Source organism: Neovison vison, chromosome 12 (genome assembly GCF_020171115.1).
Source record: "Neovison vison isolate M4711 chromosome 12, ASM_NN_V1, whole genome shotgun sequence".
NCBI classification, from domain to species: domain Eukaryota; kingdom Metazoa; phylum Chordata; class Mammalia; order Carnivora; family Mustelidae; genus Neogale; species Neogale vison.
Genome location: NC_058102.1, coordinates 147,811,041 through 147,825,933, shown reverse-complemented (window position 1 = coordinate 147,825,933; position 14,893 = coordinate 147,811,041).

The window sequence follows — 14,893 nt, the reverse complement described above, 5'->3', positions numbered from 1 at the left end:
GACAGCATGGTACTGGCACAAAAACAGACACACAGACCAGTGGAACAGAGCAGAGAACCCAGATATGGACCCTCACCTTTATGGTCAACTAATTTTCAACAAAGCAGGAAAAAATATCCAGTGGAGAAAAGACAGTCTCTTCAATAAATGGTGCTGGGAAAACTGGGCAGCTCTATGTAGAAGAATGAAACTCGACTATTCTCTTACACCATATACAAAGATAAACTCAAAATGGATAAAGGAGCTCAATGTGAGACAGGAATCCATCAGAATCCTAGAGGAGAACACAGGCAGTAACCTCTTCAACATTGGCCACAGCAACTTCTTCCAAGACATGTCTCCAAAGGCAAAGGAAACAAAAGCGAAAATGAACTTTTGGAATTTCACCAAGAAGTTCTTTGCACAACAAAGGAACCAGTCAGCAAAACAAAGAGGGTGTGGTGAAAAAATAATGAATAATGTTTTTCTGAAAATAAATAAATTGAAAAAACAAAACAAAACAAAAACAAAAACAAAAAAAACAAAGAGGCAAGCCACAGAATGGGAGAAGATATTCGCAATGAGAGTACAAAGGGCTGATCTCCAAGATCTATAAAGAACTCCTCAAACTCAACACACATAAAACAGATAATCACGTCAAAAAAATGGGAGGAGATGATGCTGAGGGAAGTAAGTCAAGCAGAGAGAGTCAATTATATGGTTTCACTTACTTGTGGAGCATAAGGAATAACATGGAGGACAAGGGGAGACGGAGAGGAGAAGGAAGTTGGGGGAAATCGGAGGGGGAGAGAAATCATGAGAGACTGTGGACTCTGAGAAACAAACAGGGTTTTGGAGGGGAAGGAAGTGGGAGGTTGGGTAAGCCTGGTGGTGGGTATTATGGAGGGCACGTATCGCACGGAGCACTGGATGTGGTGCATCAACAGTGAATTCTGGAACCCTGAAAAGAAATATTAAAAATTAAAAAAAAAAAAAGAATTATGCCCATCAAACTAACTAGTCCATAGCTGGTTCACCTGTAGTGATGTTATCTCTAGGAGTCTCTTGTAGAAGTCCTTAAAGAACCTCTCTGAAACTTCTTCATGTAATATGAGGATTGTAGATTTGATAAGATGACTTGATAAAATGAGAGAGACAAAAAAAATTCTCAAGCCAGTTTGGGGGGAAAAAAAAGAATAAAACATGAAAAAGAAATGAAATTATCCCATTAACAATGGCATCAAAAACAATAAAATACTATAAAATAAAATACTCCCAAGTGGAGGGACTCCATCTCAACTGGTCCTCTGAATTTAGCTAGAAATCTGCCAAGCCACTCTGAACACCAGGACATCAGCCTGAGCTGTAAGATTATGCATGTCTGGATCTCTACAGGGACAGAGGATTATCAGTCAAGAGCTTCAAAGGACGGAGTTGGGAGTGCACAGACAGATATCAGAGGGTAAACAGAGCGGGAGGAGCAGAAGCGATCTACTGGGAAGTAACACCACGGCGCAAAAGTGCCCTGCGCTTGGAGAGCAGGGGAAGCTCGGAGACCCGCGGCTGGGAGCGGGGAAGCGCTGCTAACCGCAATCAAACGAAGCAAAGGGACGTCAGAGACAGTAGCTGGGCCTGAGCGGCTGCAGGTGCGGGCTTAGCCCACGGTCCTGGGACAGCAGCAAGCCCCACCTGCCCATGCCTGAAAGGACCTGACGCGGACTCGAGTCAGGGGTCCCTGCCACCTCCGCCACCGCTGTGGCTAAGAGGAGCCCACGGTCCCGGCAACAGCAGCCGCTGCGAGGGAGTTCACTCAGACCAGTATCGCCCAGTATCGGTTTTGGTGGCACGGGGCTGCAGAGACAAGCAGGGGGCCCCGGGTGACCGCTGAGACAGTGGCTGGGGGTGCCCACTGCCTGCGGGAGGCGGTGGTGTGCAACTGAGTTTGCAGAGGGGGAGTCTGTGTGTTCTGGACCATTCAGAGAGGAGCAGACTGTGGCTTCCCTCTGAGGTAGAGGTCTGGGTGCAGACAGTTTACTTAGCAAGAACCCTCCAAAAAGGCCCAAAAAGCTGCCAGAGAACAAAAGCCCCCAAAACTGGTTTCCACAGAGCCCAGTCCCTGGATGGGAGCAGGGCGACTCTGCCCAAGCAGGGTTGACGGAAAAACAATGCGCAGGCCCTTCCCCCAGAAACAAGCTGGAGGAACAAGAGGAGGACAAGCACAGGGTCCCCAGGGACTGGAAAACCCTAAAACCCTAACACCAGGAGAAAACAAGACAGTAAAGCTCCTGGTATTGCCGCACAGCCTGTATATTTCTGAGATAGAACTTTTCTCTTTTTACATTCTTTCTCATGATTCTTGATCTTTTTTTTTAACCTACTTGCCATTTCAACTAGATGTTTAATACATCTTCCACAACAACTTTTTAACTTAAACTTTTTCATACATACAATTTTTCCCCTTTTAAAAAAATATAGATAGATATATAGTTCAGTGTAGTCCTTTTTTCCTCATTCAATACTACCTTTATGCATTTATACCAGCATTAATTTCCCTGTAATCCTGGGAAGTTGAGTTCTCCAGCAAAGATAAAAAAAAAATACACCCAGAAGAAGTGAAATACCCTTCCTTGCCCACATCGAGGGATTATAACCACCTTCTTGTCGCCCCCCACTTTTAAAATTTTTTTTATCTTTTTGTTTGTTTGTTTTTGTACTTTATGAATCATACTCTTGGAGCTCATTTTGGCTGTTTTTTCCCCCTTCTTTTTGGTGGTGACTTCTGATTGTTCCAAACCTCCCCAGGGTGCACCTTGCCTGGATAATGGTTATTTTCAGCTGTACATCCCTCAACCAAAACTCAACAGAATGACTAGGAGGAGGAACTCTCAACAAAGAAAAGGCCCAGAGACACTGGCCTCTCCCACACATCTAATGGATACGGATCTAAGCAAGATGTCAGAAATAGACTTTAGGGTAACAGTTATGAAGACAATAGTCAGGCTGGAGAAAACTATTAATGGCAACAGATTCGTTAAGGGCAGAAAGAAGAGTGGATTTGGCAGAACTTTAAAAATGCTATCAATGAAAAAAATTAAAAATAAGATAAAAAAATTTTAAATGCTATCAATGTGATACAATTGAATCTAGATACTCTAACAGCCAGGGTAAATGAGGCAGAAGAACAAATTAGTGATCTTGAAGACAAACTGAAAGAAAAAAAGGAGCAGGAGGAGGCCTGGAAAAAACAAACAGCTTAAAATCCATGAAAACAGAATTAGAGAAATAAATGATGCCATGAAACATTCCAATGTCAGAATTACTGGGATCCCCGAGGGGGTGGAGAGAGAGAGTTCTAAAACATATAGCTGACCAATTCATAGCTAAGAACTTCCATAATCTGGGGAATGAAGCAAGCAGTCATGTCCTAGAGGCTGGGAAAACACCCACCCCTGCAAAGTCAACGAGAGCCGACAAACGCCCAGGTGTGTTAGAGTAAAACTCGCCAATCTTAGAACAAAGGCAACCATCTTCAGGGCAGTTGGAGGGAAGAGATTCCTTACGTACAGAGGGAGGAGCATAAGAACAATGTCAGAGCTGTCCACAGAGACCTGACAAGCCAGAAAGGGCTGGCAAGACAAGGTCAGGGCACTAAATGAGAAGGACATGAAGACAAGAATTCTTGATCCAGTAAGGCTGTCATTCAGAACGGATGGCGAGATAAGGAGCTTCCAGGACTGGCAGAGACTGAAAGAATATGCGACCACTAAGCCAGCCCTGCAAGAAATACGAAGGGGGCTCCCCAAAAAGAGAAAGACCCCTACAGTGATATAGAACAGAAATATACAGAGACAATCCATAGAAACAAGGACTTTACAGACAACATGATGACAATAAAATCTTATCTGTCAATACTCACTCTCAATGTGAATGGCTTAAATGCTCCCATGAAATGGCACAGGGTTGCAGGTTGAATAAAAAGACAGGATCCATCCACATGCTGTCTACAAGAGACTCATTTTGGACCTAAAGATACATCCAGACTTATAAGTAAAGGGATGGGGAACCATCTTTCATGCCAACAGACCTCAAAAGAAAGCTGGGGTAGTGATTCTCATATCAGACTAATTAGATTTTAAGCTAAAGACTGCAGTTAGAGATACAGAAGGACACTATATCATTCTTTTTTTTTTAAGACTTTATTTGACAGAGAGAGATCACAAGTAGGCAGAGAGGCAGGCAGAGAGAGCGGGGGGAAGCAGGCTCCCTGATGAGCAGAGAGCCCAATGGGGGGCTTGATCCCAGGACCCCGAGATCATGACCTGAGCCAAAGGCAGAGGCCCAACCCACTGAGCAACCCAGGCGCCCCCACTATATCATTCTTAAAGGGTCTATCCAACAAGAAGATCTAACAATTATAAATATTTATGCCCCCAACATGGGAGCAGACAACTACTTAAGCCCAACTGTTAATCAAAATAAAGACACAAACTGATAATAATACATTAATTATAGGAGACCTTAACACTCCACTCTCAGCAATAGACAGATCAACTAAGCAGAAAACGAACAAAGAAACAAGAGCTTTGAGTGACACACTGGACCAAATGGACCCCATAAATATGTACAGAACATCCTACTCCAAAACAACAGAATACTCATTCTTTTTGAGCATGCATGGAACTTTCTCCAAAATGGACCACATACTGGGTCACAAATCAGGTCTCAACCAATGCCAAAAGATGGAGATTATTCCCTGCATATTCTCAGCCCACAATGCTTTGAAACTGGACGCAATCACAAGAAAAGGTTTGGAAGAAATTCAAACACTTGGAAGATAAAAACCATCCTGCTCAAGGTTTGGGTCAACCAGGAGATCAAAGAAGAACTTAATTCATGGAAACCAATGTGATGAAGACACATCAATCCAAAAACCTATGGGATAATGCAAAGGAAGTACGAAGGGGGAAATATATAGCCATCCAAACCTCACTTAAAAAATAGAAAAATCCTGAATATACCAGCTGTCTTTACACCTTAAAGATCTGAAGAATCAACAACAAATGGGAAGCTAAATAATTAAGATTAGAGCAGAGATCAATGAATTAGAAATCAGAAATATAGCAGAACACATTAGCAAAACTAGAAGCTGGTTTTTTGAAAGAATTAATATCTATAAACCTCTGGACAGACTTATCCAAAAGAAAAGAGAAAGGACCCAAATTAATACAATTATGAATGAAAGGGGAGAGATCGTGACTAACACCAAGAGAATAAACACAATTATCAGAAATTATTATCAACAGCTATATGACAGTAAATTAAGCAACAAAGCAATGGATGCATTCCTGGAAACCTATGAACTACCAAGACTGAGACAGGAAGAAACTGACAATCTGAATAGACCCATAACCAGTAACAAGATTGAAGCAGTGATCAAAAAGCTCCCAAAAAACAAGAGTCCAGGGCTGGATGGATTCCCTGGGAGAATTCTACCAAAAATTCAAAGAGGAAATAGTATCTTTTCTCCTGAAGCTGTTTCAAAAAATAGAAACAGAAGGAAAACTTCCAGACTCTTTGTATGAGTTACCTTGATCCCCAAACCAGGCAAAGACCCCATCAAAAAGGAGATTTTCAGACCAATATCTCTGATGAATACAGATGTCAAAATTCTCAACAAGATCCTAGCTAATAGGATCCAACACTACATTAAAGGATTATCCATCACGACTAGGTGGGATTTATCGTTGGGATACAAATGTGGTTCAACATTCACCAATCGATCAATGTGGGAGAACACATAAATAAGAGAAGAGATAAGAACAACGTGGTCCTCTCAATTGATACAGAAAAAGCATTTGACAAAATACAATATCCTTTCCTGATTAAAACTCTTCAGAGTATAGGGATAGAGGGAACATTCCTCAACTTCGTAGAATCCATCTATGAAATAAGCCGAGAGCCTTTCCATTGAGATCAGGAACACAAGGATGCCCACTCTCACCACTATTGTTCAACATAGGACTAGAAGTCCTAGCATCAGCAGTCAAACAACAAAAAGAAATAAAAGTTATTCAAACTGGCAAAGAGGAAGTCAAACTCTCTCTCTTTGCAGATGACATGATACTCTATGTGGAAAACCCAAGACTCCAACCCCAAATTACTAGAACTCATACAGCAATTCAGTCATGTGGCAGGATGCAAAATCAATGCACAGAAATCAGCTGCTTTCTTAGACACTAGTAATGTAACTGTAGAAAGAGAAATTAGAGAATTGAGTCCATTCACAATAGCACCAAAAACTATGACACCTTGGGATAAACCTAACAAAGAGGTACATGATCTGTACTGAGGAACTATAGAACACTCATGAAAGAAATTGGAGAAGACACAAAAAGATGGAAAAACATTCTGTACTCATGGATCAGAAGAATAAACATTATTAAAATGTCTATTCTGCCCAGAGCAATCTATACTTTCAACAATCCCCGCCCCCCAATCAAAATATCAACAGCATTTTTTCAGAGAGCTGGAACAAACAATCCTAAAATTTTTATGGAACCAGAAAAGACTCCAAATCACCAAGGAAATGTTGAAAAAGAAAAACAAAGCTGGGGCATCATGTTGGCTGACTTTAAGCTATACTACAAAGCTGTGATCACCAAGGCAGTATGGTACTAGCACAAAAACAGACACATAGACCAGTGGAACAGAATAGAAAGCCCAGATGCAGACTCTCAACTCTACAGCCAACTAATCTTTGACAAAACAGGAAAAAATATCCAATGGAAAAAAGACAGTCTCTTCAATAAATGGTGCTGGGAAAATTGGACAGCTATATGTAGAAGAATGAAACTTGACAATTCTCTTACACTGTACACAAAGATAAACTAAATGGATGAAAGACCTCAATGTGAGACAGGAATCCATCAAAATCCTAGAGAAGAACATAGGCAGTAACCTCTTTGACATCCCCCATAGCGATTTCTTTCAAGATATGTCTCCAAAGGTAAGGGAAACAAAAGTGAAAATGCACTTTTGGGACTTCATCAAGATCAAAAGCTTCTGCACAGCAAAGGAAACAAAACAAAGAGACAACCCACAGAATGGGAGAAGATATTTGCAAATAACAGTAGAGTCAAAGAGCTGATATCCAAGATTTACAAAGAACTTCTCAAACTCAACACTCAAAAAACAGATAATCAAGTCAAAAAATGGGCAGAAGACATGAATAGACACTTCTCCAAACAAGACATATAAATGGTAACAGACACATGAAAAAATATTCAACATCATTAGTCACCAGGGAAATTCAAAACCACCTTGAGATACCACCTTACACTAGTTAGCCTGGCCAAAATTGATAAGGCAAGAAACAACAAATGTTGGAGTAGTTGTGGAGAAAAGGGAACCCTCTTACACTGTTGGTGGGAATGCACGTTGGTGCAGCCACTCTGGAAAACAGTATGGAGGTTCCTCAAAAAGTTAAAAATAGAGCTACCCTATGACCCAGCAATTACACTATAAGGTATTTACCTCAAAGATACAGATGTAGTGGAAAGAATGGTCATATGTTCCCCGATGTTCACAGCAGCACTGTCCACAATCACCTCACTGTGAGAAGAGCCAAGATGCCCTTCAACAGACGAATGGATAAAGAAGATGTGGTCTATATACACTATGGAATAGTACTCAGCCATCAGAAAGGATGAGCACCGAACTTTTGCATCAACATGGATGGGACTGGAGGAGATTATGCTGAGTGAAATAAGTCAAATACAGAAAGTCCATTATCATATGGTTTCCCTTATTTGTGGAACACGAGGAATAACATGGAGGACATTTGGAGAAGGAATGGAAAAATGAAGGAGGAGTGGAGTGAGACTTGGACCATGAGAGACTGTGGACTCTGGGAAACAAACTGAAGGTTTTTAGTGGGGGAGGTTGGGTGAGCCTGGTGGTGGGTATTAAGGAGGGCACGGATTGCATGGGGCACTGGGTGTGGCATCTAAACAGTGAATCTTGGAACACTACATCGAGAACTAATGATGCACTGTATGGTGACTCACATAACAATAAAAAAATAAATTTAACGAAGGGAAGGAACTGTGCAATGAAAATTATAGGACTTTGATGAGAGAAACTGGACAAACAGAAACACAGCCTGCATCCATGGATTGGAAGAATTTATACTGCTGAAATATCTTCCCTCCCCAAAATCATCTATAGGGTTAATGCAACCCCACCAAAATTCCAATGGATCTTGGAACAGTAAAAAAATAAAGTTAAAAAAAAATTCCAATGGAACTTCTCACAGAAATAGAAAAAAAAATCCTAAATATTGTATGAAATCACAAAAGAGTGAAGGGCCTAAACAATCCTGAGAAAGAAGAAAGCTGGAGGGCGCACACCTCCTGATTTCAAACTCTACTATAAAGGTACAGTCATTAAAAACAGACACACAGACCTGTGGAGCAGAACGGACAGCCTGGAAACAAAGTCCCACACTAACAATCAACCAGTATGTGATTAGGGAGCCACAAACACTCAACTGAGAAAGAATGTCTTCAACAGATGGCCACTAAGAAAACTGGATAACTGCACGTAGAAAAATAAAACTGGGTCCTTACCATCTCACATCAATTAAGCTGAAATGGATTAAAGATGCAAACATGAGACCTAACACCATAAAGTCCTAGAAGAAGACAGAGCAAATAAGCCCCTTGACGTTGGTTTTGGCAATGATCTCTTAGATTTGACACTAAAAGCAGAAGCAACAAAAGCAAAAACCAAGTGGGACACATTTAACTAAAAAGCATCTTCACAGGAAAAGAAACAATAAAAAACTGACAAGGCAACCTATGGATTGGGAGGAAATATATCAAAACATATATTGCATAAGGGTTTATTACCTAAAACATATAAACATCCATACAACTCAGTATTATCAAATCAAACATTCTATTAATAAAAGAAAGGACACGAACCATATCATTCTCTCCACTGATACAGAAAAAGCATTTGACAAAATCCAGCATCCTTACTTGATAAAAACTCTCCACAGCGTAGGGAGAAAAGAAACATATCTCAGTATCTTAAAGCCATATATGAAAAACTTCATCCTCAATGGGGAAAAACTGAGAGCTTTTCACCTGAGGTCAGGAACACGACAGGGATGTCCACTATCACCGCTGGTGTTCCACACAGCGCAGTAAACCCTCGCCCCGGGAATCAGACAACAAAAAGAAACAAAAGGTATCCAAATTGGCAAAGAAGAGGTGGAGCATTCACTCTTCACAGATGACATGATAGTCTATGGGGCAAACCCAAAATGTTCCATCCAAAAATTGCTAGAACTGATACACAAATTCAGCACAGTTGAAGGATACAAAATTAATGCACGGAAGTCAGTAGCATTTACATCACACTAACAATGAGGCAGAAGAAAGGGAAATCAAGAATCCATCCCATTTACAATTGCCCAATAACTGTAAGACACCTAGGAATTAACTTAACCAAAGAGGTGAAGAGTTTGTAGTCTGAAAACTATGGAACACTTATGAAAGAAAATGAGGAGGGCACAAAGAAATGGGAAAACAGGGGCACCAGACTTTTGCAGTTTTCGTCATACAGATCTTCCACATAGTTTAGGTTTACGCCGAAGTATTTCGTCATAGGCTGCTAAAGTAAACGGCATTGTGTTTTTAATCGCAAATTCTACTTGTTCGTTTCTCCTACATCTAAAAGCAGCCAACTTTGTATATTGACCTCATCTCCTGCAGCCATGCTATAATTGCTTCCTTGGTCCAGCACTTGTTTGTCAATTCTTCTGGATTTTCTACATCGACAATCATGTCTTCTATAAACAATGCAGTTTTATGTCTTCCTTTCCAATCTGCAAATACCACTTCTTTCCTTTTCTTAACTTAGTGCATTAGCCAGAACTCCCCACGCACCGTTGGAGCTGTGAGTGGGACGTCCCTGTCCTGGGCCCGACCTTCGCAGCACATCTCGGAGTTTCTTCCCACAAAGTCCGTTAGCTGTAGGCTTTCTGCAGATGTCCTTGATTTAGCTGAAGGAGTTTCCCTCGGTTTATGGTTTACTGAGGATTTTTATCATGAGTGGGTGCTGGATATTGTCTGATGCTTTTTATGCATCTGCTGATAGGATCATGTGATTTTTCTCTTTTAGTCTGTTGCTGTGACTGATGACATTCATTGATGGTTCAGTGGTGAGACGGCCATGCACACCCAGCACAAACTCCCCTTAGTGAGGGTTAGAACTCTTTTCTTCCTAATTTAGACTTGATTTGCTAATATCTTCTTGCGGATTTTTAAATCTATGTTATGACATATATTGGCTATGGTTTTCTTTTATAGCTTTTGGTTAGGAAAGTCTGATAAAGGCACTGCAAGAAACGAAAACTACAACCAATATTTTTCATGAACCTGGATGCAAACATTCTGAACAAAACACAAGCAAACCAGATATAGCAGATATTACAAGTATTATACACCACTACTAAGTACGATTCATTCCTAGAATACAAAGATGGTTCAAATACAAGTATCCATCAATGTGCTACTTTAGATTGTCACAATAAAGGAACCGCCCACATGATCATATCAGTGGATACAGAAAAGGCAATTGACAGAACTCAACACCATTTCATGATAAAAACATTCAACAAATTAGCAGTGGAAGGAAACTAATCTAATGAAAACCATATACAAAAACCCCACAGTGAACATTTCACACAATGGCTAAAGACCAAAACCTTCCTCTTACATCAGGAACACAACAGGGATCCTCCCTTGACTATGTTTGTTCAATACAGTACTCAAACGTACAGCCAGAGCACTCAGAAAAAACAAAAGGCCACTAAATTGTAGGGAAGAAGTAAAATTATTTCTGTTTATAGATGATCTGATCTTCTATTTAGAAAACCCTAAGGTCACCACAAAAAAAACCCTGATGGAATGCAAATGAATTCAACAAAGTAGTAGAATACGAAGTACACTAAACATTTCTACACATGAACAATGAACAAGAAAAGAAATTTCAAAAACAATCCTATTTACAAATGAAAAAGAAAAATAATATTTAGGAATTAGCTTAACCAAGTAAGTAAAAGATCTTACAATGAAAACTATAAGACATTAACATAAAAGAGACATAAATAAATGTAAATGTTTCCCATGTTCATGGATTGGAAGACAATATTATTAAGATGTCAGGATTACCCAAAGTGATCTGCAGATCCAGTATAAGCCCCATTCAAATTCCAAAGACTTTATTTTTTTATTTTTTTAAAGATTTTATTTATTTATTTGTCAGAGAGAGAGAGGGAGAGCGAGCGAGCACAGGCAGACAGAGAGGCAGCAGAGGCAGAGGGAGAAGCAGGCTTCCCGCCAAGCAAGGAGCCCGATGTGGGACTCGATCCCAGGATGCTGGGATCATGACCTGAGCCGAAGGCAGCCGCTTAACCCACTGAGCCACCCAGTGCCCCAAAGACTTTATTTTTGCATTAAAAAATCCCTCCTACGTGAGAGCGTATGTGAGGACAAGACTGCTCTACGAGGATGCGTGTGCGGGGAGGCCGGAGGCTGTGTGTGACGCAGACAGGAGCGTGGCAGGAGGACGAGAGGGTGTGATGTGGCCCGGCGCGTCGGTGAGAGCGAGCCCGGGACCCGAGAACGGACCTTGCAACGGAGCCAGGGTACGGGTGCAGACGAGAGCGCACTATGAGAGAGAAGTGTGCCGTGTCGCTTGTTCTGTTTTTTACTACATGAATTTAAGCACAACAGGACTCACAGCAAACCTTCCCAGCCCTATCATGTCAGTAGTACGACTTGCCTGGAGAAACCATCTGTTCAGCGGCAACCAGCGACACAATAACTATCTCCAGGCCGTGACCTGGCTGACTTGGGGAACTTCCAGTGCTGAGTGAATGCGTCCCTCAGAGTCCACGATCCTGCGGTTTCGCGTACTGTGGAGCATAAGGGATAACATGGAGGACATTAGGAGAAGGAAAGGAAAAGTGAAGTGGGGGAATCAGAGGGAGACGAGCCATGAGAGGCTGTGGACTCTGAGAAACAAACTGAGGGTTTGGAGGGGAGGGGGATGGGCATGGGTGAGCCGGGTGGTGGGGACTGAGGAGGGCACGGACTGCATGCAGCACTGGGTGTGGGGCATAGACCACGGATCTTGGAACACACACAAAAGGAAACCAAAAAAACTGAACTAAGTAGGAGAAATTACCTGGACTAAAAGTATCGTGTGCTTGAACATGACTCAAACTCCAACAGATGTAGAAGATTGGTTACGTAAAAGCTTTTGACAAAAAACACATTTTTAAAAAGTGACACTAGGGGTGCCCGGGTGGCTCAGTGGGATAAGCCTCTGCCTTCGGCTCAGGTCATGATCTCAGGGTCCTGGGATCGAGCCCCACATCGGGCTCTCTGCTCAGCAGGGAGCCTGCTTCCCCCTCTCTCTGCCTGCTTCTCTGCCTGCTTGTGATCTCTGTCAAATAAATAAATAAAGTCTTTTTTTAAAAAAAAAGTGACACTAAGTAAAAACAATTTTCAATTCACGACAAAGGGCTGACCTCCCTGATTGAGAGTGCACAGCAGTCAAGAAGAAAAGGTCTTTATTTTTTATTCTAAAAATATGTACTTATTTATTTTAAAGAGAGCAAGATGAGCAGGGGAGGGGCCGAGGGAGAGAGAGAGACTCTCAAGCAGACTCCCTGCTGAGTGGGGCGCCCGACATGGGGCTCGATCCAGGACCCTGAGATCCTAACCTGAGCTGAAATTAAGAGTCAGATGCTTAACCAACTGCGCCACCCATGTCCCCAAGAAAAAAAGTTTTGAAAAGGACAATGATAAAGAGATAGAATCATGACACCCTTAGAAATAAAAAAATAAACATGTATCGACAACTTTACTCAGCTCATTAACTGGAAAACGAGGGATATGTTATAACTGGTTCAAAGGAGGATTCCAAAAATACCATCTATTTAGAAAACAAGGAATTCTGAAATGACGTTACAACTAGGTGTGAAATTGCTCTATTCACAGAGAAATATTCAATTGTATTCATGGGACACAATTTGCTACAGACAAGAATAATATTATTATCAGGTCTGCACAATTTACAAATTGTAAAGTAGCTCAAAGACAATAAAAACCAGTGAGAGGGGCACTTGGGTGGCTCCGTGGGTTAAGCGTCTGCCTTCGGCACAGGTCATGATCCCAGGGTCCTGGGTTCGAGCTCCGCGTCGGGCTCCCTGCTCGGCGGGAAGCCTGCTTCTCCCTCTGCCTCCAACAGCTCTCAGTTGAAAACAGAAACAGCAATAAAAACAAAGGCTACGCGGAGACGAAGAAGGGACGGCAGGAGAGAGACCCTGCTCCAACAGAGAGCGTAGCAACTGTGCGTACTGAGCGACCCACCGGGAGCTCCCACCCTCATCGTGCGGACGTCGGGAAGAGAGGAACGGCAGGACACGGCGACAGGAGCCGCGTGAAGACCCGACTTCCCCCACCGGACAGATCATCCAGGCAGAGTTAATGAGGAAACACATCGGACCAGAAGGACCCGACAAATATATATGGAACATCCCGTCCCAAACCCGCGGACACACATTCTTCTCCGTGTACAGGGAACCCCTCCAGGACAGATGACGTGTTGGGCCACAGAACGAGTCTCCATAAATGTAAGAACACCGAACTCACAGCAAGCATCTTTTATGATCATATCAGTATGAAACCAGAAGTCACTTGCGAGAAGCAAGCTGGGAGAAGCACAAACATGTGGCGGCGAAACCACGGAACAAAGAACCCGAAGGAGGCATGACACGTGCGGGGAGACACATGCACTGCGGTCCGACGTCTGGGGACGTGAGGAAAGCTGCTCACAGAAGCACAGTTTTACTCCGAGAACAACGGAAAACCTCAAATAAACAATCCAACCATGCACTCAATAAGTGGGAAAGAGCAGAACAAAGCCCAAAGTTTCTAGAAGGAAAAAAAAGAAAAGAAAATTGGAGAAATAAATGAAATACTTCAAAACCAAACAGCCAAGAGCGAACATGCCTCACCAGCCACACCCCTGTACCCCGTATTCTCGCATCCCTGTCTCCGCGTGGTCTCCCCCGGCTGTCCGCCCGCCTGCCCTCCCCGACCAGGACGGTACTCTCTGGGCTCTATCCCAGCCCAGGCTGCTCATCTATAAAGCCACATGGGTTTGAGAACTCATGACATTCGGCCCCTCTTGTCTTCTAATCCAGTGGTTTTGGGAAACATTCTCCTAGTGCCTTCCCCTGTGTACCTCTCTCCCCCCCCTCCCTCTCTCTATCCCCGTCTCTCTCTCCCCCTTCTCCACGAGGATGGCTCCCTCCCCTCTGCAGGACCCACAGTCTGTGTCTTCTTTAAACTATGTGTCTACACTAGCCGAAAGCAATAATCAATAGAAAAGATAAATGAACAGAGCTGGTTCTTTGAAAAGACAAACAGTCCTGATAAACTTTCAGACAGACTCATATTAAATCAGTAATTTAACAGAAGAAGTAACAACTGACACCAAAAAATACAAAGGATTATGAGACTATTAAAAAAAGTTACATGCCAACAAACTGGACATCCTAGAAGAAATAAATTATTCCTAGAAACAGACAATCTTTCAAAACTGAATTAGAAAGGAATAGAAGATCTGAATAGACTGATTACGTGTAATAAAACTGAATCAGGGTAAGACGAAAAAGTTCTAGAAATCTATTTCACAACAGTGTGAAATACTAACACTACTAAATTGTATACTTAAAATGGACAAGATGGTCAATTTTATGTGTTTTTATTACAATAGTAAATTTAAAAAAAAACTGAATCAGGAATGAAAAAACTGCCTACAAACCAAAGTG